The sequence below is a fragment of the Ranitomeya imitator genome, chromosome 7 (genome assembly GCF_032444005.1).
Source record: "Ranitomeya imitator isolate aRanImi1 chromosome 7, aRanImi1.pri, whole genome shotgun sequence".
NCBI lineage: Eukaryota > Metazoa > Chordata > Amphibia > Anura > Dendrobatidae > Ranitomeya > Ranitomeya imitator.
In genome coordinates, this window is record NC_091288.1 from 199,267,197 (window position 1) to 199,294,517 (window position 27,321).

General features: G+C 44.6%; 1 long non-coding RNA gene across 1 annotated transcript in view; it reads left to right on the forward strand.

Moving 5' to 3' along the window:
* LOC138645986 (uncharacterized) overlaps positions 1-27,321 on the forward strand; it is a 43,609-nt gene that overhangs the window by 7,200 nt on the left and 9,088 nt on the right. The window contains exons 2-3 of the long non-coding RNA XR_011314815.1: positions 1,020-1,112; positions 8,739-8,841. This is a non-coding gene — a long non-coding RNA (uncharacterized lncRNA). The remainder of the gene's footprint in view (positions 1-1,019; positions 1,113-8,738; positions 8,842-27,321) is intronic.

Consider the following 27,321-nt stretch of genomic DNA (forward strand, 5'->3'; position numbering starts at 1 on the left):
AAAATTGCTGAAAAAATGTACCAAAGCCGCAGGTATCAGGTTTTGCTGTGTTTATTGTACCAAAACCCGATTCTGTAAAATAGCATTTTTTTCAACATTAAACTTTATCAGCATGCGCAAGAGACAAATCCAGCCTGTCAAAACCACAGCAAAGACGCAGCAAAAAGCACAAGGCAAAACAAGGAAATCATGTTTTTTTCTGTAGCTTCTTTCCTGCAAAGAGATCAGGTTTTGCTGCAGAAAAAAATGCTCAAAAAAATGCCTAGTGCGAACTTACCCTTACACGTCACACAAATATTTAATGTTTTATGTTGGTATATCACATAAAAAACCAATAAAATACATTTAAGTTTGGGGGTGTAAGGCTACTTTCACACTAGCGTCGGAATCTCCCCGTCGCAATGCATCGGGCCAAGATTCTGATGCTAGCGTTTGTTGTGCTGCAGAACGGGTGCAGTGGATGCATTTCTCCGGCACATCCGCTGCTCCATTGTGAGGTGCGGGGAGGTGGGGGCGGAGTTCCGGCCGCGCATGCGCGGTCGGAAAAAGCGGTCCGTCGGCTGCAAAAAACGTTACATTTAACGTTTCTTGCTCCCGACGGTCCGCCACAACATGGCGTAACCGTCGCAAGACGGTTGCGACGTGTGTCAATACGTCGCAATGCGTCGGTAGTGTAACTCTATGGGGCAAAAACGCATCCTGCAAACAACTTTGCAGAATGCGTTTTTTCCCCTAAACGACACATTGCGACGTATTAAAAAAAACGCCAGTGTGAAAGTAGCCTAACATGAAAAAATATGGAAAAGTTCACAGGGTATCCATACTTTATTCAAGACACTGTAAATATAAATAGATAGATAATATTCTTGTACTGCAGATGTAGCTGAATTTCTGAGACATATGTCTCTGTTATCATTTCTCCCATAAACATACTGCTGGTACATGAGGTCAGAGTGTTCCTGTACAGATACTAATTTTATTTGCCTCTTTTATTTCAATTACACCTGTGTATAATGAAGAATAACCTCTGACGCTGATGGAGGGATCCGCTGTGCGGCATTAATTCTGTGACTTCGTTGGGTCATACTAAAGTTGTCATGAAACTTATAAAGGTACAAATTGTGAGGAAAACTTCTGAAGACTGTAAGGAGACGGACATGCTGCCCACGTTCCCACTTGAAGACACTTGTGTTGTTGTGATGTGTGACGCATTGCAATGTTTGCCTGTTTAATGGTTTGCATTGTCACATGATGAAACTGTGTTCTGCCCAGCAACAGGTAGTGAGCAGGCGTTGATCAAGTTAAGAGTTGGGACTAGCCCAAAGAGGGATGGCCTATGTAGCCTGATAAGAGAGGACCTTCTTCTAGTGAGTCAGACAGGGCCTAGCTTGCAGCTAGGGCAGACCTCTGGTCTGATTAGTCAGCAGATCACATAGTGTGATTCAGTGGAGAGTAGTGTTGAGCATTCTGATACTGCAAATATCGGGTATCGGACGATATTTGCTGTATCAGAATTCCGATACTTTAGTTCCGATATTTTTGCGATATCGGAAATCGGAATCGGAAGTTCTTATAAGTTCCCAGTCATCTTCGGCATGTGCGGTGCGTGTGGTTCCCAGGGTCTGGAGGAGAGGAGACTCTCCTTCAGGGCCTGGGATCCATATTCATGTAAAAAATAAAAAATAAAAATAAAAAATATGGATATACTCACCCCTCCGACGAACCCTGGCTGTCACCTCTGCATACGTCTGCCTCCGTTTCTAAGAATGCAGAGAGTGAAGGACCTTCAATGACGTTGCGGTCACGTGAGCAGTCAGGTGACCGGCGGGTACAAGGGGGAACCGCGGGTACAAGTACAGGACTCTCACATACTGACTGTAGTAACAATGTTCGGGACGAGGGAAGCTCCTGAAGTACTGTGCTGGGCAGTGGTGAAGAGATAGGACTAAATGATGCAGATCAGAGTCATCCTGAGACGGACAGGGAGAATGTGTATGAAGGTGTTGAAGATGTTCCATGCACTAAGAGAAACGTTCAGCAAGTTGTGTACCTATGTACTGTATCTACTGACTCATATAAAATCCCCGCCAAGTTATCGCTTAGTGAAAAGTTTATTTTTTGAATGGTGGTCTCCCTCATTGAATTGTCGAACATCTGGTCCTGGTCAACCAAAGTCATCGGTTAAATGCAGACTGCACAAGTCCACACACCCAGCCAGGACTCCCACCTTCATGCAACGTGCTGGGGCATAAGAGACAAGTCCTCGTCCACAGCTACCAGCCCGCTTCAAGGCACATAACCACAAAGATCCCAGCCACTACAGGTATCATGAGATTATTGTAGGACTTACTTCCCTACATGGATACATTAAAATCACTTAATGCCATGGGAAGCTGGGATGAATTAGTGATGATATCGCAGCCTTAAACTTATTGTATATTGAGCCAACTTTAATAAGACCAGGGGAGTACTGGCTATATAAGGGGATTCACAGTTAAATTTCAGCAAAACTAATTTAATGCTTTGCCTAAAGTGTTTATTTTTGGCTCTGTGCATAATGGTGCAGATTTAAGAAAAACACCCAAAAGAAAAAAACGCCTGTGTTGCCATTGTCAACCAATCATAGCGCAGCTTTTAGTTTTCAAAATTCAGAATGCAAAATGAAAGCTGCACTGTGGTTGGTTGCTATGGGCAACACAGAGATTTTTCTTTTTGGATGGTTTTCGATCTTCCACAATATCAGAGGATTACACTTATTGTATAAATTGGGAACATCCATAGAACACCATTGACCTGACAGGGGCCAAAATGACACACTTTTGGCCTCTGTCAGGTCAATCGTGTCATTTTGTCCCCCATCAGGGTGGTGTCTGGTGTGCTATACAGATGGTCATAATTACAAAAATCTGTATGTTTCATGGTATATGTGTTTTACAATGGTGACATATATCATCAAATACATATGCCGGAGACTTCCATTGGAAGTGCATATCAGCAACATACATGTCCGACAGAAAGCTGTAGTGGTCCACCAGTGGTCAGTGATGACTATTTGCCCTTATTCCACCCTTCTGTAGTATAGAACGTGACTTGGTGGTCTCCACAAGATAAGGGAGAACAAGTGGGGTCACCTCCGAAAATGAAGCCTGTTACTAGGCAACCTTCAATGGCACTTACTGTGGCACTGTCTAGAGGGCTCCCTGCATTCAGTATCAGCCTAACATTACACAATGACCATAAACTTCATTGGGGACATAGAGTGCCACATACATGAGTGACACAGCGATGGCCACATAATGGGCTATTTGCATATTAACACAAACAGAAAAGGGCCCCTGTGCAAGAACAATATAACAATATATATTTGCCCTTTGCAGCCCAATAGCTCCTATAAATTACCTCTGCTTTGGAGATATAAATGGGTTCCCTCTCCACTTAAGGTACCATCACATTTAGCGACGCTGCAGCTATCTAGACAACGATCCCGATCGCTGCAGTGTCGCTGTGTGGTCGCTGGAGAGCTGTCACACAGACAGCTCTTCAGCTACCAACGATGCCGAAGTCCCCTGGTAACCAGGGTAAACATCGGGTTACTAAGCGCAGGGCCGTGCTAATGTAAAAAAAACAAACACTACATACTTACATTCCGGTGTCTGTCCCCTGGCGCTGTGCTTTCCTGCACTGACTGTGAGCGCCGGCTGGCCGTAAAGCACAGCGGTGACGTCACCATTGTAATCTGCTTTACGGCTGGCCGGCGCTGACAGTGCAGGGAAGCAGAACGCCGAGGGACGCGACAGACACCGGGATGTAAGTATGTAGTGTTTGTTTTTTTTACGTTTACGCTGGTAACCAGGGTAAACATCGGGTTACTAAGAACGGCCCTGCGCTTAGTAACCCGATGTTTACCCTGGTTACCAGTGAAGACATCGCTGAATCGGCATCACACACGCCGATTCAGCGATGTCTGCGGGAGTCCAGCGACGAAATAAAGTTCTGGACTTTCTGCTCTGACCAACGATGTCACAGCAGGATCCAGATCGCTGCTGCGTGTCAAACACAACGATATTGCTATCCAGGACGCTGCAACGTCACGGATCGCTAGCCATATCGTTGTTAAGTTGGTCAGTGTGAAGGTACCTTTAGGCTCCTGTGCTTCTGCACAGGTTGCACCAACGAAATGTCCGCTCCTGAATTAGCAACTCTTCTGGAAAGCTCCCAAAAAAACAGCGTTGGCCCCCTGGTCTCTAGATGGAGTTGTCAGCTCTTCCTGTATTCTGACAGAAAGCAGGGTTGGGCAGTCTTTGGTGGCCCCAAAATGCACATTCAATGGGTATGAAGAGGATTAGATAGGCCATGGTCTTTAAAAGGGGGCATGACTATCACTTTTCTCCGGTACGGGCATGATAAAAAGTTGTCAAGTATAACTATTGGATTGCCAAAGACTACAATACGGATAACCGATCTTCAGGGTAGTTGTCATTATCAGATCCAATGGGATCCGACACCGGCAATCAAATGATCATCTGTTAGCAGTGCCCATGGATGATGGAAATACATAGCTCCTTACACTGTGAAGTGGCCATTCTTTGTACTGCAGCTCTTCTCCCGTTGAAGTTAATGAGAGCGGCTACTGCACAGGGAACGGCGCTATGTACACTGTATTCTTATGGCAGTCACGGGACCCAATAACAGCAAAGTGGTTAATCTATACTTTAGTCTTGTACAACCCCTTTAACCTTTTCCTGCTCCTAAACAGTGTCAACAGGAAATCTGCCATGCATATCTGATAGGAGCGGATGTTTTTCCCAAGAAAATACCCTGTATTCCATTCACTTCAACCCGTATGTGTGTAATCGGCGGGTTATATATCCGCACGGTATCAGCGAAGGATATCTCAGCTTGCCGGAGGTCATTGTCTTTCACAGATGTACTGAGCTAATGTTGGGATTTATTCTGCTACAATACCCGTTTTCTCCGCTACTATCAGACATTTCTTCACGTCTCGCTCCATCTAATGCGCTCATGCACTAATTCATTGCTTCTGTCTGTCACTGAGAAGGAATGCAATCATTCAGGGAGGCTAAAATAATGTCCTTCCTGTCTCGCTACACACTGGCTTATGATGTATACCGCGAACATGAATTTACGCTTCTGAAATGATGTATTTGTCCAACCTCATTCCGCAAATCTGATTGTATTAAATTATGATACTTACTGTTTTAGGGTTTTGTCTTTTGCACCAGAAGCATAAGATGTGATGGTTAACCATTTGACAATTGAGGCAATTTTTTTTTATTTTTTGCCTTCTGGTAACCATTATTTTTTTTTTCTTTAACGGGAAGCTGACAGCTGATACATGCTGCCATACATATTTTATCTGAAACGCTCTGATGTTTCAGAAAAAAACAGATTCAAAGCCACCGGAGACTTAGCTGTGCTGGAGACTAGCCAGACAGACAGGCCCTCATGGACTTTCCTCTGACTGTTCCACTGGAGTGACAGTTCCCTCACTACGGGCTCACATAGGGAGAGACTTGTCACTCACTAGCTGCAAGCAGGGAGATTAGTTTCACATGTGGCTCAATCCTGAGTGTCAGCTGTCAGGTTCCTTTTAAGGCTAAAGAGCTATTTGAGGCAAGTTATACATTTTTAGAATAATTTTTGGTTTCTTAAAGGATAGAGTTTAATTTATGTATTTTTTTATAAATGCCAAATACATAAAAAAGTTTTTGATTTTTTCAAAACTGCATTCACCTGTCACCAAAACTTTATTTTATAGGTTATTGAAAGAACTTGATATGTCTAAGATTCGGTTTTTCTTTTTTAATAAATTTGCAAAAATTTCTACATTTCAGTTTTTTTTATATTTCAGTCAAGATGGGGTGCAGTGTACATTAATGAGAAAAAAAAATGAACTTTTTTGAATTTACCAAATGGCTGCCTGCAATGAAACAAAGAGTAAAAAATGTAAAGGGGTCTGAATACTTTCCATATGCACTGCATTGCAGATTCAGACTGAAGGCAGCAAAACCACAAAGGGGCTAAAATGGAAACAAGGAGTAAATAAACACATGTGAAACAAACCAGAGTGTGCAGTACTCCTTAGCTTCCTTTAGGACACTCTCCCTTTTTTTACTTTCATGACAGCTTTATACCTCCTTAGCATTTTCTCAAGCAGCTTAATCAGGTTGTCACCTGGAATGGTTTCCAAAGGACAAGTATGCCTAGTCAAGAGTCCATTTGTAGAGTCATTGGCCTTCATAAAGTGTTTGAGACCATCTGTTTGAGACTATCAGGTATGTTATGCCAAAGCAGTGTTGGTCTACAGCTCCATACAGTGCTCACACTATTCCACAATTGTTCTAAGCCAGAATATGGTAATAACTCATTTAAAGTAAACGGAAACAATATTCCATCATTACTTCCAGACATGAAAGTCAGTCAATCTGGAAAATTGCTTGGCTCTTGAAGGTAGCCAGTCATGAAAACCATAAACCGTTAGGGTGAAACTGACCCACAGGAGTAGGGTTGAGCGAAACGGGTCGGCCAGATTCAGAAGTCGCCGACTTTTGCAAAGTCGGGTTTCATGAAACCCGACCCGACCCCTGTGAGGGGTCGGCCATGAGGTCGGCGATCTTCTGATCTGGAATCGGAATTCCGATACCGAGTTCCGATATGTTTAAGATATCGGGAATCGGTATCGGAATTCATATTTAAGTGTAAAATAAAGAATAAAAATAAAAAAATATTGATATACTCACCCTCGGACGCTCCCTGGTTCTCACCGGCAGCCTTCCTTACTAAGAATGAGCGCCTGAAGGGCCTTCGATGACGTCGCGGCTTGTGATTGGTCGCGTGAGCTGTCACATGGGCGGTCACGTGACCAATCACAAGCCGCGACGTCATCTAAGGTCCTTCAGGCGCTCATTCTTAGGAAGGAAGCGTCTGAGGGCGCGTCCGAGGGTGAGTATATTCCTAATAGGTATATACTCACCCTCAGACGCGCCCTGGTTCTAACCCGCAGCCTTCCTTCTTAAGGATCAGCGCCTGAAGGACCCTAGATGACGTCGCGGCTTGTGATTGGTCGCGTGACGCCCATGTGACCGCTCACGTGACCAATCACAAGCCGCGACATCATCGAAGGTCCTTCAGGCGCTCATTCTTAGGAAGGAAGGCTGCCGGTGAGAACCAGGGCGCGTCCAAGGGTAAGTATATCAATATTTTTTATTTTGATTTTTTATTTTACACTTAAATATGGATCCCAGGGCCTGAAGGAGAGTTTCCTCTCCTTCTGACCCTGGGAACCATTAGAAACCCCATGCACTGCATTGGGTTTCGTGTTTCGGCCGACCCCGACCCCGACTTTTCTATAGGATCGGCCGATTTCACTCGACCCGACTTTTGAAAAAGTCGGGTTTCGTGAAACCCGACCCGATCCTATAAAAAGAAAAGTCGCTCAACCCTACTCAGGAGTACTACCACAGGAAAGGAAGACAAAATAATTACTTTTGATGCAGAGGATAATTTCATCAGAATTAATACAATCAGAAAGTATCAGACATATCTCGACATCAATTGCCTAGAAAAGACTACTGTGAGAAGCAGACTTTAATGGTAGAATTACTGCAATTATTCCTCTACTAAGGACTTCAAATAAGTTGAAGCAATGTGTTTGTTTCTCTTTTTCTGGAGCTGGACCTATGGAAATTAATTAATCACCCTTCCTAAGGTAATATGAAAGAGATTTTGTCATGACTCCGCTGTCAGGTGACCCAGGACCAGGGGCTCCTTTCCTTTCTCTACCACTAGGGGGTGCCTTAGCTCGCCCTATTCCCCAGAATACTTCTGAAGGTGAAGATGCCGGGCCTGCTACCCTTGCCTTATCTTCTGTATCAGCCCGCCATCTGTTCTCTTCCCCACCCAGAGAAGAGGGACTCTAATGTGCACCGCAGTACACCAACCCGAAGAACAAGGCAACACAAACCAGGGTAAACTGAAATACCAAGCATACAAATATTCACTCACATATAACAGAGAAATGCACCAGGGAGTGAAGGACATGGGAATAATAAAAGTATGAGGAGGGAAGGGAATTATCACACAAACCATGCAAACGTCACAGATAATTCCTTCAAACATCCTTCTCATAAGAACACCTCTCCACCAAGTCATGCAGCAAAAGCTAGCTCTGACAATGGATTTGAAGGACACAGATTATAAATGGAATGGGAGTCGCTAACCGAGCTCAGCTGAGAGCTCAGACTCCCAGACTCTCCAACATGGATGATTAACCCCTGTTCTGCCAAAAGACATAAATACCATTTAAAAATGAGAAATGCTTCTTTTTGGCGCAGGAGTAGGAGCAATCAGATGCTGCCATTTTCTGGCTCCTCTTTGTTGCAGTAACCCAATGATAGATTGTGACAAAGCAACTTTTGTAGGTGAAAGTAACTCAAAAAATATTTGAAATCCTAATTGTAACTAATTTATAAATATTATGCCTTATATGGACAAATTTATTGGGTCACTTATACTTTACACCTATAGGAACATATGCATGTTGACCCCTTTACCCTTGTCTTTTTCAACTTTGTGCACTGGGTCACATTCATGGGGAGCAGAAAATGGCCTTCCCCAAATTGTTCCCACAAAGATTGAAAAAGTATATGTAGTATAAGGTCTTTGTTCCTGTGTGCATTTGCAAACATTAATCTACCGTTTTTATGTTTCTTTTGCAGTAATAGCTTCTTCCTGTGTCCTTTCAACCCATGTTGATACAGTACTCGTTTCACTGTGGATATTGACAACAATCTTACCAGCTTTCACCATCTTCTTCACAAGGTATTTTGCTTTTTCCTTGGGTTCATCTCTGGGAAACAGAAACCATCTTCTTTTTGAGCGGTATGATGGCTGGACATTCCAATCTTGTTTGTACTTGTGTATAATTGTTTGTACAGATGAACGAGGCACCTTCAGGTATCTTGAAATTGTACCTAAGGATGAGTCAGACTTGTGCAAGTCAAACAATTCTCTTCCTGATATTTTGGTTGATTTATTGAGACTTTCCCATGATGCTACACAAAAAAGCAGTGCATTTCAGGTGTGCATTAAAAAACATCCACGGGTGTGTCTCCTCAAAATACATCCTCAGAAGCTTCCAAACACATGACATCATATGGGCAGTTCAGATTTGTTTAAAGGCATAGTAATATTAGTATATGTAAACGTTTGACTTTGCAATAAGTAATAAAAATGCCTTAAAAAATTATCTTGCTCTCATTATTTTGGCATTTGGAAAACATTAATAATCCTAATTGACTTAAAGTGGGAAAGGTTTATTCTGATTTCATGTCAGATAATGAGAAAAACATGGATATGTGTCTTTTTATATAGTGTATGCAAATTTCTGGTTTCAACTTTATCTATGTTTCTATCTATTATTTTCTATCTATTATCTATCTATTTATCTATCTATCTATCTATCTATCTATCTATCTATCTATCTATCTATCTATCTATCTATCTATCTATCATCTATCTATCTATACTGTGCGCAGAATTATTAGGCAAGTTGAATTTTAGAGGATTATTTGTATCATTCATCAACAACTATGTTCTCAATCAACCCAAAAGACTCATAAATAGGGTTGAGCGAAACGGGTCGAAAATTTTCAAAAGTCGCCGACTTTTGGCAAGATCCGGTTTCATGAAACCCGACACGACCCCTGTGTGGGGTCGGCCATGAAGTCGGCGATCTTTTGAATCTGGAATCGGAATTCCGATACCGATTCCCGATATGTTTAAGATATCGGGAATTGGTATCGGAATTCAGATTTAAGTGTAAAATAAAAAATTAAAATAAAAAATATCGCAATACTTACCCTCTGACGCGCCCTGGTACTAACCGGGAACCTTCCTTCCTTAGAATCAGCCTTCCAGGACCTTGAGGTGACGTCGCGGTGACGTCGCAGCTTGTGATTGGTCGCGCGGCCGCCCATGTGACCGCTCGCGCGACCAATCAGAAGCCATGACGTCACCGAAGGTCCTTCAAGCGCTGATTCTTAGGAAGGAAGGCTGTCAGAAAGAAGCAGGGCGCGTCCGAGCGTGAGTATATACCTAATAGGAATATACTCACCCTCGGACGCGCCCTGCTTCTTTCCGGCAGCCTTCCTTCCTAAGAATCAGCGCTTGCAGGACCTTCGGTGATGTTGCGGTGACGTCACGGCTTCTGATTGGTCGCGCGAGCGGTCACATGGGCGGCCACGCGACCAATCACAAGCCGCGACGTCACCGCGACGTCACCGCAAGGTCCTGGAAGCGCTGATTCGAAGGAGGAAGGTTCCCGGTTAGTACCGGGGCGCGTCAGAGGGTAAGTATTGCGATATTTTTTATTTTAATTCTTTATTTTACACTAAAATATGGATCGCAGGGCCTGAAGGAGAGTTTCCGCTCCTTCAGACCCTGGGAACCATGGAAACCCAATGCACTGCATTGGGTTTCGGGTTTCGGCCGACCCCGACCCCGACTTTTTTATAGGATCGGCCGATTTCACTCGACCCGACTTTTGAAAAAGTCGGGTTTCGTGAAACCCGACCCGATCCTATAAAAGTAAAGGTCGCTCAACCCTACTCATAAATATCAAATCTTAATATTTTTGGAAGTTGGAGTGTTTTTTTGTTTAGATTTAGCTATCTTAGGAGGATTTCAGTTTGTTCAGGTAACTATTACTGTGCAGAATTATTAGGCAACTTAATAAAAACCAAATATATTCCCATCTCACTTGTTTATTTTCACCAGGTAAACCAATAAAACTGCGCAAAATTTAGAAATAAACATTTCTGACATGCAAAAACAACCCCCCAAACAAATAGTGACCAACATAGCCACCTTTTTTATGATGACACTCAGCAGCCTTCCATCCATAGATTCTGTCAGTTTCTTGATCTGTTCACGACCAACATCGCGTGCAGCAGCCACCACAGCCTCCAGACACTGTTCCAAGAGGTGTTCTGTTTTCCCTCCCTGTAGATCTCACATTTTATGAGGGACCACAGATTCTCTATGGGGTTCAGATCAGGTGAACATGGGGGCCATGTCATTATTTTTTCTTCTTTGAGACCTTTACTGGCCAGCTACACTGTGGAGTAGTTGGAGGCATGTGATGGAGCATTGTCCTGCATGAAAATCATGTTTTTCTTGAACGATACTGACTTCTTCCTGTACCACTGCTTGAAGGAGATGTCTTCCAGAAACTGGCAGTAAGTCTGGGAGTTGATCTTCACTCCATCCTCAACCCGAAAAGGTCCCAAAAGTTCATCTTTGATGATACCAGCCCATACCAGTACCCCACCTCCACCTTACTGGCAACTGAGTCGGAGTGGAGCTCTCTGCCCTTTACTGATCCAGCCTCTGGCCCATCCATCTGGCCCATCAAGAGTCTCTCTCATTTCATCAGCCCATAAAACTTTTGAAAAGTCAGTCTTAAGATATTTCTTGTTCAAAGGTGGTCGTTTTTCAGCCTTCCTTACCTTGGCCTTGTCCCTGAGTATCGCACACCTTGTGCTTTTTGTTACTCCAGCAAGGTTGCAGCTCTGAAATATGGCAAAGCCGGTGGAAAATGGCATCTTGGCAGCATCATGCTTGATTTTCCTCAATTCATGGGCAGTTAGTTTCTTCCCCTTCAGACCCTGGGAACCATCAGAATACCTTCAGATACTTGGTGTCCCATTGACTTGTATTGGTATCGGATATCGGTATCGGCGATATCCGATACTTTTCGGGTATCGGCCGATACTATCCGATACCGATACTTTCAAGTATCGGACGGTATCGCTCAACACTATTTGTGAACCATTCCATTGTAGATTTTGCTTTATGTTTGGGATCATTGTCTTGTTGGAAGACAAATCTCCGTCCTAGTCTCAGGTCTTTTGCAGACTCCAACAGGTTTTCTTCAAGAATGGTCCTGTATTTGGCTCCATCCATCTTCACATCAATTTTAACCATCTTCCCTGTCCCTGCTGAAGAAAAGCAGGCCCAAACCATGATGCTGCCACCACCATGTCTGACAGTGGAGATGGTGTGTTCGGGGTTGCCAAAAAAGGTTTTTGTTGCCAAAAAGTTCGATTTTGGTTTCATCTGACCAGAGCACCTTCTTCCACATGTTTGGTGTGTCTCCCAGGTGGCTTTTTGCAAACTTTAAACAACACTTTTTATGGATATCTTTGAGAAATGGCTTTCTTCTTGCCACTCTTCCATAAAGGCCAGATTTGTGCAGTGTACGAATGATTGTTGTCCTATGGACAGACTGTCCCACCTCAGCTGTAGATCTCTGCAGTTCATCCAGAGTGATCATGGGCCTCTTGGCTGCATCTCTGATCCGTCTTCTCCTTGTTTGAGATGAAAGTTTAGAGGGACGGCCGGGTCTTGGTAGATTTAACGTGGTATGATACTCCTTCCATTTCAATATGATCGCTTGCACAGTGCTCCTTGGGATGTTTAAAGTTTTGGAAATCATTTTTTATCCAAATCCGGCTTTAAACTTCTCCACAACAGTATCACGGACCTGCCTGTTGTGTTCCTTGACCTTCATGATGCTCTCTGTGCTTCAAACAGAACCCTTAGACTATCACATTTATACGGAGACCTGATTACACACAGGTGGATTATATTTATCATCATTAGGCATTGAGGAAATTGGATCATTCAGAGATCCACAATGAACTTCTGGAGTGAGCTTGCTGCACTGAAAGTAAAGGGGCCAAATAATATTGCATGCCCCACTTTTCAGTTTTTGAATTTCCACAAAAATTTAAAATAACCAATAAATGTTGTTCTACTTCACAATTGTGTTCCACTTGTTGATCATTCTTCACCAAAAATTTACATTTGGTATCTTTATGTGTGAAGTATCATATGTGGGAAAAGGTTGATACGTCCAAGGAGGACGAATTCTTTCGCAAGGCACTGTATCTATCTATATCTGTTATCTATCTATCTATCTATCTATCTATCTATCTATCTATCTATCTATCTATCTATCTATCTATCTATCTATCTATCTATCTATTCTATTCTATCTATCTATCTATCTATCTATCTATCTATCTATCTATCTATCTATCTATCTATCTATCTATCTATCTCTATTATCTATATCCATTATCTATCTATCATCTATGTATTTGTTTATCCCGTTTCTATTTTTTATTCACAGACATCATCTATCATTTTATTTTTCCTGTGTCTACATCATATTATTCAATTTTAATGTGTATGAAAATAGCTCCCATAACATTATGGAACATTCTTACAATAAACCCTTAGGCTGCGCTTCCAGCAGACACATCAGAACATTAGGGCACAACTCTATCTTTATTTACAGCATTCCCTTCCTGATGCGTAAAAGAACACTTCGAGAGCCAAAACTAGTATTCGGTCCAAACTAGCTTTCAGCCTCTGGGTAAAATGTTTGCATACACTAACAGCAAGCATAGATCTCCAAAATGATGAGACATATAGCCACTGTAGCCACTAAGAAAACTGTATCATTTTTTTTTACATTACATTTGCAAACGGAAATTCCAGACACCAGTGCTACTCTTGTCCATGGGTTGTGTCTGGTATTGCAGTTCATCTTTATTAAAATTAATGATGTGAGGGGAATGAAGCAGAATAATAGGAGTTTTGGATATGGACCTGTATCTGTTATATGCTGCGCTTATAGAGAAAGGAAAGAAATCCTAATTGCATTACAAACATAATTGGAATATTCCTTTAACATTTCAGTTAATCATATTGATTTGCAATATTCAATTAAATATTCACAATTTCCATACCCAGCTGAAAGAAATTACTGGAGCAGATCTCCATTAGTTAACCTTCATGATTGTTTATATCTATGATCTGATCTCATAGGTTCCATTAAGGGAGAAGTGAGAAAACCTGATGGATTTCGATGAATATTCTTGTGTACAGCCACCTGTTATGTCTGCCACATTACATGTCTGACAGATGTTCTCTGGGTCTCCTTGTGAGAATATTTGGACTCCTCTTTACAGAAAATGGAAATAAATGAACACATATAGTCCTTTCTCTATATCCCCGTGTAACCTTCCAATTTGCAAAACAGATTTTGCTAAGGATTATTTACTGGAGCTGAGCTTATCTTCTGAAATTCAAATTTTGGAGATTCAGTCGAATTCAGATGGGATTCTCGTTTTGTGAATCAAATGTGTCCCAATTACCGGTAAAACTTAAAAAACAAAAAAAATATATAATCAGTTCATCCCTCATCTGTCCTAGTTCCCTCGCTCTCCACCAGCTCCATTCTTCTTTTTCTATTGTCTTCATTAGAGTTGAGCGACCTTGACCTTTTTAGAGTCGAGCCGGGTTTCGCGAAACCCGACTATCTCAAAAGTCGGGTCGAGTGAAATCGGCCGATTATGACGTAAAGTCGGGATCGACCGAAACACGAAACCCAATGCAAGTCAATGGGGCAGCATAGTCGGCAGTGAGTGGGGGCCAGGAAAACACCTAGAGTGCCCATTTTAATGTCAAAACCATCCATTCTTCTTAATAAAGCTTGTCAAGCGTAATTTACCTTATAATAATTGGAAGGCATTTGAAATTGGGGGTCATTTGGCTAAAGTTGTGGTGGGTAGGGCTGGTTCAAGTAATTAGTGGGCCCAAGAAATCTGGACCACGTCACGGCAGTAGAGCAGGGAGAGGTAAGTATTTCAACTTTGCAAGTGCTGTGAACCTGAGCAAGCAGGGGGGGCCCACTCGTTGGCATTGGCACTGGCACGGGGCCCCTCAAAGTACAGCGGTGTGTTTGCACGGCGGGGGCGCCTCCCACCAGCAGCAACACTTTTGCGTACTATGAGAGGCCCTGTGCCAGTGACGTCGCCAACTAGTATTCCTCCCCCCACCTGATGAAGGAACCTGCACTTTCATCTGCACCTTCCTCTTTGTCCCCGTGTAAGGTGGTATGGTATGCGGGAAGAGCAACCTGACTTTCAGCAGGGTCACAATGTTGTTGTGTAGCATGCACGGGGAATGTTGCGTTATGGGTCAATGTACCAGCAGACTCATCTATCATTGGCTGGGCAATGGGCAGGATGAGGAGGAAACACAGATATAGGCCCAAAGAATAAAGTTGGCTAAATGCAGTTCAAAATTGGTAACACAGGAATAACCAGGGGGCATTGCAGTGGAGGACAACTGGAATGAGAGGCTGACACAGAGAGTAGGCCCAAATCAGTAAGTAGTCGAAATGCAGTTCAAAATTGGCAACCGTAGTAAACAGGCGGCACAGCTTTGTTCAGTGGAGGAGAACAGCAAGGAGTGGCAGACACCGATAGTAGGCCCCAACCCAACTAGTAGGCCAAATGCAGTCTAACATTAACAACTACTTAACGAGCGCCTGAAAACGGAATTTCAGGACAGGAAACCAGGAGAACAGCAAGGAGTGGCAGACACCGATAGTAGGCCCCAAACCAACTAGTACGCCAAATGCAGTTGTTCCGTTTAACCACAATTTAATGAGAGCCTGAAGATAGAAGTTCAGGAAAGGCAACCTGGAGAACACCTTGGAGTGGAACACACCATCTCTCTACACCCCATACCCAATTTGTAGGCCTAATGCAGTGTAGTTTCCAAGAACTACTAAACGAGAGCCGGAAGATCGAAGCTCAGGAAAGGCAACCTGGAGAACACCTTGGAGTGGAACACACCATCTCTCTACACCCCATACCCAATTTGTAGGCCTAATGGAGTGTAGTTTCCAAGAACTACTAAACGAGAGCCGGAAGATTGAAGCTCAGGAAAGGCAACCTGGAGAACACCTTGGAGTGGAACACACCATCTCTCTACACCCCATACCCAATTTGTAGGCCTAATGCAGTGTAGTTTCCAAGAACCACTAAACGAGAGCCGGAAGATCGAAGCTCAGGAAAGGCAACCTGGAGAACACCTTGGAGTGGAACACACCATCTCTCTACACCCCATACCCAATTTGTAGGCCTAATACAGCGTAGTTTCCAACAACTACTAAACGAGAGCATGAAGATCGAAGCATTGGCGAGGAAACCTGGGGAACACCTTGGAGTGGAACACACCATCTCTCTACACCCCATACCCAATTTGTAGGCCTAATGCAGCGTAGTTTCCAACAACTACTAAACGAGAGCCGGAAGATCGAAGCTCAGGAAAGGCAACCTGGAGAACACCTTGGAGTGGAACACACCATCTCTCTACACCCCATACCCAATTTGTAGGCCTAATGCAGCGTAGTTTCCAACAACTACTAAACGAGAGCATGAAGATCGAAGCATTGGCGAGGAAACCTGGGGAACACCTTGGAGTGGAACACACCATCTCTCTACACCCCATACCCAATTTGTAGGCCTAATGCAGCGTAGTTTCCAACAACTACTAAACGAGAGCATGAAGATTAGTGTTGAGCGATACCGTCCGATACTTGAAAGTATCGGTATCGGATAGTATCGGCCGATACCCGAAAAATATCGGATATCGCCGATACCGATATCCGATACCAATACAAGTCAATGGGACATCAAGTATCGGAAGGTATTCTCATGGTTCCCAGGGTCTGAAGGAGAGGAAACTCTCCTTCAGGCCCTGGGATCCATAGGGATGTGTAAAATAAAGAATTAAAATAAAAAATATTGATATATTTACCTCTCCGGCGGCCCCTGAACTCAGTCCGGGTAACCGGCAGGCTTCTTTGTTCAAAATCAGCGCTTTTAGGACCTGAGAATCACGTCCCGGCTTCTGATTGGTCGCGGGCTGCCCATGTGACCGCCACGCGACCAATCACAAGCCGCGACGTCACCGCAAGCTATTAACGCGCTCATTTTTAAAAATGAGCGCGTTAATGACTTTCAAAGACGTAGCGGCTTGTGATTGGTCGCGTGGCCGCGACCAATCACAAGCCGCTACGTCTTTGAAAGTCATTAACGCGCTCATTTTTAAAAATGAGCGCGTTAATAGCTTGCGGTAACGTCGCGGCTTGTGATTGGTCGCGGCCACGTGACCAATCACAAGCCGCTACGTCTTTGAAAGCCATTAACGCGCTCATTTTTAAAAATGAGCGCGTTAATAGCTTGCGGTGACGTCGCGGCTTGTGATTGGTCGCGTGGCCGCGACCAATCACAAGCCGCTACGTCTTTGAAAGTCATTAACGCGCTCATTTTTAAAAATGAGCGCGTTAATAGCTTGCGGTGACGTCGCGGCTTGTGATTGGTCGCGGCCACGCGACCAATCACAAGCCGCTACGTCTTTGAATGCCATTAACGCGTTTATTTTTAAAAATGAGCGCGTTAATAGCTTGCGGTGACGTCGTGGCTTGTGATTGGTCGCGTGGCCGCGACCAATCACAAGCCGCTACGTCTTTGAAAGTCATTAACGCGCTCATTTTTCAAAAATGAGCGCGCTAATAGCTTGCGGTGACGTCGCGGCTTGTGATTGGTCGCGTGGCGGTCACATGGGCGTCCCGCGACCAATCAGAAGGCGGGACGTGATTCTCAGGTCCTAAAAGCGCTGATTTTGAACAACGAAGCCTGCCGGTTACCCGCGCTGAGTCCAGGGGCCGCCGGAGAGGTAAATATATCAATATTTTTTATTTTAATTCTTTATTTTACACATCTCTATGTATCCGATACCGATACCCGATACCACAAAAGTATCAGATCTCGGTATCGGAATTCCGATACCGCAAGTATCGGCCGATACCCGATACTTGCGGTATCGGAATGCTCAACACTAATGAAGATAGAAGCATTGGCGAGAAAACCTGGGGAACACCTTGGAGTGGAACACACCATCTCTCTACACCCCATACCCAATTTGTAGGCCTAATGCAGTGTAGTTTCCAAGAACTACTAAACGAGAGCCGGAAGATCGAAGCTCAGGAAAGGCAACCTGGAGAACACCTTGGAGTGGAACACACCATCTCTCTACACCCCATACCCAATTTGTAGGCCTAATGCAGTGTAGTTTCCAAGAACTACTAAACGAGAGCCGGAAGATCGAAGCTCAGGAAAGGCAACCTGGAGAACACCTTGGAGTGGAACACACCATCTCTCTACACCCCATACCCAATTTGTAGGCCTAATGCAGTGTAGTTTCCAACAACTACTAAACGAGAGCATGAAGATCGAAGCATTGGCGAGAAAACCTGGGGAACACCTTGGAGTGGAACACACCATCTCTCTACACCCCATACCCAATTTGTAGGCCTAATGCAGTGTAGTTTCCAACAACTACTAAACGAGAGCCGGAAGATCGAAGCTCAGGAAAGGCAACCTGGAGAACACCTTGGAGTGGAACACACCATCTCTCTACACCCCATACCCAATTTGTAGGCCTAATGCAGCGTAGTTTCCAACAACTACTAAACGAGAGCATGAAGATCGAAGCATTGGCGAGGAAACCTGGGGAACACCTTGGAGTGGAACACACCATCTCTCTACACCCCATACCCAATTTGTAGGCCTAATGCAGCGTAGTTTCCAACAACTACTAAACGAGAGCCGGAAGATCGAAGCTCAGGAAAGGCAACCTGGAGAACACCTTGGAGTGGAACACACCATCTCTCTACACCCCATATCCAATTTGTAGGCCTAATGCAGCGTAGTTTCCAACAACTACTAAACGAGAGCATGAAGATCGAAGCATTGGCGAGAAAACCTGGGGAACACCTTGGAGTGGAACACACCATCTCTCTACACCCCATACCCAATTTGTAGGCCTAATGCAGTGTAGTTTCCAACAACTACTAAACGAGAGCCGGAAGATCGAAGCTCAGGAAAGGCAACCTGGAGAACACCTTGGAGTGGAACACACCATCTCTCTACACCCCATACCCAATTTGTAGGCCTAATGCAGCGTAGTTTCCAACAACTACTAAACGAGAGCATGAAGATCGAAGCATTGGCGAGGAAACCGGGGGAACACCTTGGAGTGGAACACACCATCTCTCTACACCCCATACCCAATTTGTAGGCCTAATGCAGCGTAGTTTCCAAGAACTACTAAACGAGAGCCGGAAGATCGAAGCTCAGGAAAGGCAACCTGGAGAACACCTTGGAGTGGAACACACCATCTCTCTACACCCCATATCCAATTTGTAGGCCTAATGCAGCGTAGTTTCCAACAACTACTAAACGAGAGCATGAAGATCGAAGCATTGGCGAGAAAACCTGGGGAACACCTTGGAGTGGAACACACCATCTCTCTACACCCCATACCCAATTTGTAGGCCTAATGCAGTGTAGTTTCCAACAACTACTAAACGAGAGCCGGAAGATCGAAGCTCAGGAAAGGCAACCTGGAGAACACCTTGGAGTGGAACACACCATCTCTCTACACCCCATACCCAATATGTAGGCCTAATGCCGTGTAGTTTCCAAGAACTACTAAACGAGAGCCGGAAGATCGAAGCTCAGGAAATGCAACCTGGGGAACACCTTGGAGTGTAACAGCCCTCTCTCTACACCACGGAAGGGCTGATTCTTAGGAAGGAAGGCTGTCGGAAAGAAGCACGGCGCGTCCGAGGGTGATTATATTCTTATTATGTATATACTCACCATCGGACGCGCCCTGCTTCTTTATTTGTAATGAATGTTTATTTGCAATGTTGTTTTGACTTACTCTATTTTTTTGGTAAATAATGATTTTATTATTTTCATTGTTTTGCATCTTCTTGGCAATAATATAAAGAAGACGCGACAGGACAACACTCGGTGGATGCCATATCTGTGTTTTAAATTGAAAAAAACTTTCAGTTAACTACTTGCAGGAGAAAGTTATTGTAGCTGGTGGCCATTTTTAGTACTTTACCAGATTTTTGTTGTATGTGTTTGTTTTTAATGTTAAAATGTCTGCATTTGATATCTCTCCAGTATTTTCTTTTTTATAAGCAAAATACTTATTTTTATATTTTCTGATGTTGGTTCAAGGGGTACACGGGCAGCAGTAGACAGGTCAGTGGAGGCCTAGTGGAAGGAGGGACCGCAGACAGGCTTCGAAGCCCTAACATAATAAATTAGGCTGGCTGTAGGCAATTTAAAATTGGTTCCAGGGGCACACGGGCGGCAGTAGACAGGTCAGTGGAGGCCTAGTGGAAGGAGGGACCGCAGACAGGCTTCGAAGCCCTAACATAATAAATTGGGCTGGCTGTAGGCAATTTAAAATTGGTTCCAGGCGAACCCGGGCAGCAGTAGACAGGTCAGTGGAGGCCTAGTGGAAGGAGGAACCGCAGACAGGCTTCGAAGCCCTAACATAATAAATTGGCCTGGCTGTAGGCAATTTACAATTGGTTCCAGGGGAACACGGGCGGCAGTAGACAGGTCAGTGGAGGCCTAGTGGAAGGAGGGACCGCAGAAAGGCTTCGAAGCCGTAACATAATAAATTGGGCTGGCTGTAGGCAATTTAAAATTGGTTCCAGGGGAACCCGGGCAGCAGTAGACAGGTCAGTGGAGGCCTAGTGGAAGGAGGGACCGCAGACAGGCTTCGAAGCCCTAACATAATAAATTGGGCTGGCTGTAGGCAATTTAAAATTGGTTCCAGGGGAACACGGGCAGCAGTGGCCTGGTCAGTGTAGTAGTAGTGGAAAAACGGGCCGCAGACAGGCTTCGAAGGCCTAACATGACAAAAATTGGGATGTAGGCAATTTACAATTGGTTCCAGGGGAACACGGGCAGCAGTAGACAGGTCAGTGGAGGCCTAGTGGAAGGAGGGACCGCAGACAGGCTTCGAAGCCCTAACATAATAAATTGGGCTGGCTGTAGGCATTCTAAAATTGGTTCCAGGGGAACCCGGGCAGCAGTAGACAGGTCAGTGGAGGCCTAGTGGAAGGAGGGACCGCAGACAGGCTTCGAAGCCCTAACATAATAAATTGGGCTGGCTGTAGGCAATTTAAAATTGGTTCCAGGGGAACCCGGGCAGCAGTAGACAGGTCAGTGGAGGTCTAGTGGAAGGAGGGACCGCAGACAGGCTTCAAAGGCCTAACATAAGAAAAATGTCAATACAATGGTATTGACAGTGCCAGGCATTGAAGGATGTCAGCGCATAGACTAAACATTGGTGGAGCTGTGAGAGAAAATTTTGCAAGTGGTAGAGCACTGTTTGACCTGGGGGGGACTGTCTTGTGGCCGGCGGTACAGGCCCAGGGCCCCTCATATTACAACGGTGTGTCTGACGTTGGGTGCGCACCACCACCGCCAGACACTTTATTGTACTATGAGGGACCTAGTGGCAGTGCCGTCGACCAAAAGCGGGCACACCCACCTCTTCAGACAAACAGTACTCTCACGGGTGCTGGCGCCAAGTGGCGATACCACGGCCCCGTGTGGGGACTTTGGCCATTTAGGGAGGTGTTAACATGTCGGATGCTGGACAGTCAGGTGCTGCAAATTACGAGATTGGAAAAGTCGTTCAGAATAGTCCACAGGCAAGACCTTTACATAGGAAAGCTAGGTGTCAGCCGGGCAAGGTGGGGCAAAAGATTTCGAAATCCAGTTGTGGTTCATTTTAAGTAAGGTTAGATCATCTACATTTTGGGTAGCCAGACGAGTCCTTTTTTCTGTTAGTATTGAACCTGCAGCACTGAATACTCTTTCTGATAGGACACTAGCTGCCGGGCAAGCAAGCTCCTGCAATGCATATTCTGCCAATTCTGGCCAGGTGTCTAATTTTGATGCCCAGTAATCAAATGGGAATGACGGTTGAGGGAGAACGTCGATAAGGGATGAAAAATAGTTAGTAATCATACTGGACAAATGTTGTCTCCTGTCACTTTGAATTGATGCTGCAGTACCTGTCCTGTCTGCGGTCATAGCAAAATCACTCCACAACCTGGTCAGAAAACCCCTCTGGCCAACGACACTTCTGATTTCTGCCCCTCTAACACCTCTGGTCTGCTGGCCCCTGCAGCTCGTGTTAGAACGATCACGGGCGCTGTGTGCAGGGAATGCCAGAAGCAAACGGTCAACAAGAGTTGATTGTTTGGTTGCTAATATTAGTTCCAAGTTCTCATGTGGCATTATATTTTGCAATTTGCCTTTATAGCGAGGATCAAGGAGGCAGGCCAACCAGTAATCGTCATCGTTCATCATTTTTGTTATGCGTGTGTCCCTTTTGAGGATACATAAGGCATAATCCGCCATGTGGGCCAAAGTTCCAGTTCTCAAATCTGTGGTTGTGCTTGGTTGAGGGGCAGTTTCATGCAAATCCACGTCACTTGTGTCCCTCCAAAAACCAGAACCCGGCCTTGCCGCGCCAACAATTTCCACTGGCCCCGGAAAAGCTTCCTCATTAAAAATATAATCATCCCCATCATCCTCCTCGTCCTCCTCCTCCTGTTCGCCCGCTACCTCGTCCTGTACACTGCCCTGGCCAGACAATGGCTGACTGTCATCAAGGCTTTCCTCTTCCTCAGCTGCAGACGCCTGATCCTTTATGTGCGTCAAACTTTGCATCAGCAGACGCATTAGGGGGATGCTCATGCTTATTATGGCGTTGTCTGCACTAACCAGCCGTGTGCATTCCTCAAAACACTGAAGGACTTGACACATGTCTTGAATCTTCGACCACTGCACACCTGACAACTCCATGTCTGCCATCCTACTGCCTGCCCGTGTATGTGTATCCTCCCACAAAAACATAACAGCCCGCCTCTGTTAACACAGTCTCTGAAGCATGTGCAGTGTTGAGTTCCACCTTGTTGCAACGTCTATGATTAGGCGATGCTGGGGAAGGTTCAAAGAACGCTGATAGGTCTGCATACGGCTGGAGTGTACGGGCGAACGGCGGATATGTGAGCGAAGTCCACGCACTTTGAGGAGCAGGTCGGATAACCCCGGATAACTTTTCAGGAAGCACTGCACCACCAGGTTTAAGGTGTGAGCCAGGCAAGGAATGTGTTTCAGTTGGGAAATGGAGATGGCAGCCATGAAATTCCTTCCGTTATCACTCACTACCTTGCCTGCCTCAAGATCTACAGTGCCCAGCCACGACTGCGTTTCTTTCTGCAAGAACTCGGACAGAACTTCAGCGGTGTGTCTGTTGTTGCCCAAACACTTCATAGCCAATACAGCCTGCTGACGTTTGCCAGTAGCTGCCCCATAATGGGAGACCTGGTGTGCAACAGTGGCAGCTGCGGATGGAGTGGTTGTGCGACTGCGGTCTGTGGACGAGGTCTCGCTTCTGCAGGAGGACGAGGAGGAGGAGGAGGGGGTGCGAATGGCTACAGCCAACTGTTTCCTAGACCGTGGGCTAGGCAGAACTGTCCCAAACTTGCTGTCCCCTGTGGACCCTGCATCCACCACATTTACCCAGTGTGCCGTGATGGACACGTAACGTCCCTGGCCATGCCTACTGGTCCATGCATCTGTTGTCAGGTGCACCTTTGTGCTCACAGATTGCCTGAGTGCATGGACGATGCACTCTTTAACATGCTGGTGGAGGGCTGGGATGGCTTTTCTGGAAAAAAAGTGTCGACTGGGTAGCTCGTAGCGTGGTACAGCGTAGTCCATCAGGGCTTTGAAAGCTTCGCTTTCAACTAACCGGTAGGGCATCATCTCTAACGAGATTAGTCTAGCTATGTGGGCGTTCAAACCCTGTGTACGCGGATGCGAGGCTAAGTACTTCCTTTTTCTAACCATAGTCTCATGTAGGGTGAGCTGGACTGGAGAGCTGGAGATCGTGGAACTAGCGGGGGTGCCGGTGGACATGGCAGACTGAGAGACGGTGGGAGATGGTATTGTTGCCGCCGGTGCCCTAGATGCAGTGTTTCCTACTACGAAACTGGTGATTCCCTGACCCTGACTTCTTTGGCCTGGCAAAGAAACCTGCACAGATACTGCAGGTGGTGCAGAAAATGGTGGCCCTACACTGCCGGAAGGGATGTTGCGTTGATGACTAGCTTCATTGGCCGAGGGTGCTACAACCTTAAGGGATGTTTGGTAGTTAGTCCAAGCTTGCAAATGCATGGTGGTTAAATGTCTATGCATGCAACTTGTATTGAGACTTTTCAGATTCTGCCCTCTGCTTAAGGTAGTTGAACATTTTTGACAGATGTCTTTGCGCTGATCAATTGGATGTTGTTTAAAAAAATGCCAGACTGCACTCTTTCTAGCATCGGATACCTTTTCAGGCATTGCAGACTGAGCTTTAACCGGATGGCCACGCTGTCCTCCAACAGGTTTTGACTTTGCCACGCGTTTTGGGCAAGATACGGGCCCGGCAGATGGAACCTGTTGCGATGTTGATGCCTGCTGCGGCCCCTCCTCCTCCGCTTCAGAACTGCTGCCGCCTGCACCCTGTTCCCCCAATGGCTGCCAATCGGGGTCAAGAACTGGGTCATCTATTACCTCTTCTTTTAGCATGTGTGCAACTTCGTCTGTGTCACCTTGTCGGTCGGTGGTATAGCGTTCGTGATGGGGCAACATAGTCTCATCAGGGTCTGATTCTTGATCAGCACCCTGCGAGGGCAATGTTGTGGTCTGAGTTAAAGGACCAGCATAGTAGTCTGGCTGTGGCTGTGCATCAGTGCACTCCATGTCAGATTCAACTTGTAATGGGCATGGACTGTTAACTGCTTCACTTTCTAAGCCAGGGACGGTATGTGTAAAGAGCTCCATGGAGTAACCCGTTGTGTCGCCTGCTGCATTCTTCTCTGTTGTTGTTTTTGCTGAAGAGGACAAGGAAGCGACTTGTCCCTGACCGTGAACATCCACTAACGACGCGCTGCTTTTACTTTTACCAGTTTCACGAGAGGAGGCAAAAGAGCTAGAGGCTGAGTCAGCAAGATAAGCCAAAACTTGCTCTTGCTGCTCCGGCTTTAAAAGCGGTTTTCCTACTCCCAGAAAAGGGAGCGTTCGAGGCCTTGTGTAGCCAGACGACGAACCTGGCTCCACAGCTCCAGACTTAGGTGCAATATTTTTTTTCCCACGACCAGCTGATGCTCCACCACTACCACTACCCTCATTACCAGCTGACAATGAACGCCCCCGGCCACGACCTCTTCCACCAGACTTCCTCATTGTTTTAAAAACGTTACCAAACTAACGGTATTTGTTGCAGTCACGGTGAGCTATAACTTCAGTATGATTTAGCTACCCGTTTACAGGTGGGTGAGACCACAACGAAAATCAGGCACAATGTTACACACTCTGTTGTTGGTGGCAACAAATGAGAGAGATGCCACACACGCAGGACTGTCACTGAAGCACAAATGTAAATATTAATCTCCCACTGATTTGTGTTTTTTTTTTTTAAAAAGGAGACTTTAGAAAAAAAAAAAAAATGATTTTTTAAGGAAGAATTTATAAACCAAATAAAATGAAATGATTTTTTCAGGGAGAATTTAGAAAACAAATAAAACATAAAATAGCCTTTCTAGGGCCCAGTGAGTGAGAGAGGACGCACACAGGAGTCAGGAGTGGCACACAAGCCCAGAGGCCAATATTTATCTCCCACTGATTGATTTAGTGATTTTTTCAGGTAGATTTTGGAACCCAAATCAAGCAAAAAAATTAATAGGCTTTCTATGGCCCACAATTGGAGAGAGAGAGATGGCACACCCAGGAGTCAAGACTGGCACACAAGCAGAAAGGGCAATATTAATCTCCCACTGATTTGATTTTTTTTTTTTTTTTTCAGGGAGACTTTAGAAAAAAAAATACAAAAAAATGAATTTTTCAGGAAGAATTTAGAAACAAAATAAAATAAAATGATTGTTTCAGGGAGAATTTAGAAAATAAATAAAAAAAAAATAGGCTTTGTAGGGCCCACTGAGTGAGAGAGGACGCACACAGGAGTCAGGAGTGGCACACAAGCCCAGAGGCCAATATTTATCTCCCACTGATTGATTTAGTGATTTTTTTCAGGTAGATTTTGGAACCCAAATCAAGCAAAAAAATTAATAGGCTTTCTATGGCCCACAATTGGAGAGAGAGAGATGGCACACCCAGGAGTCAAGACTGGCACACAAGCAGAAAGGGCAATATTAATCTCCCACTGATTTGTTTTTATTTATTTTTTTCAGGGAGACTTTAGAAAAAAAAAATACAAAAAAAATGATTTTTTTCAGGAATAATTTAGAAACCAAATAAAATAAAATGATTTTTTCAGGGAGAATTTAGAAAACAAATAAAACAAAAAATAGGCTTTCTAGGGCCCACTGAGTGAGAGAGGACGCACACAGGAGTCAGGAGTGGCACACAAGCCCAGAGGCCAATATTTATCTCCCACTGATTAATTAAGTGATTTTTTCAGGTAGATTTTGGAACCCAAATCAAGCAAAAAAATTAATAGGCTTTCTATGGCCCACAATTGGAGAGAGAGAGATGGCACACCCAGGAGTCAAGACTGGCACACAAGCAGAAAGGGCAATATTAATCTCCCACTGTTTTGTTTTTTTTTGTTTTTTTCAGGGAGACTTTAGAAAAAAAAAAAATGATTTTTTTCAGGAATAATTTAGAAACCAAATAAAATAAAATGATTTTTTCAGGGAGAATTTAGAAAACAAATAAAACAAAAAATAGGCTTTCTAGGGCCCACTGAGTGAGAGAGGACGCACACAGGAGTCAGGAGTGGCACACAAGCCCAGAGGCCAATATTTATCTCCCACTGATTGATTTAGTGATTTTTTCAGGTAGATTTTGGAACCCAAATCAAGCAAAAAAATTAATAGGCTTTCTATGGCCCACAATTGGAGAGAGAGAGATGGCACACCCAGGAATCAAGACTGGCACACAAGCAGAAAGGGCAATATTAATCTCCCACTGATTTGTTTTTTTTGTTTTTTTTTCAGGGAGACTTTAGAAAAAAAAAAAAATGATTTTTTTCAGGAATAATTTAGAAACCAAATAAAATAAAATGATTTTTTCAGGGAGAATTTAGAAAACAAATAAAACAAAAAATAGGCTTTCTAGGGCCCACTGAGTGAGAGAGGACGCACACAGGAGTCAGGAGTGGCACACAAGCCCAGAGGCCAATATTTATCTCCCACTGATTGATTTATTGATTTTTTCAGGTAGAATTTAGAACCCAAATCAACCAAAAAAATAAATAGGCTTTCTATGGCCCACTATTTGTGAGAGAGATGGCACGCTCAGGACTGGCACACAAGCCCAGAGGCCAATATTAATCTCCCACTTTTTTTTTTTTTTCCAGGGAAAATTTATAAACCCAATAAAAAAAATAATAAATAGGCTTTCTATGGCCCACTATCTGAGAGAGAGAGATGGCACGCTTAGGACTGGCACACAAGCCCAAAGGCCAATATTAATCTCC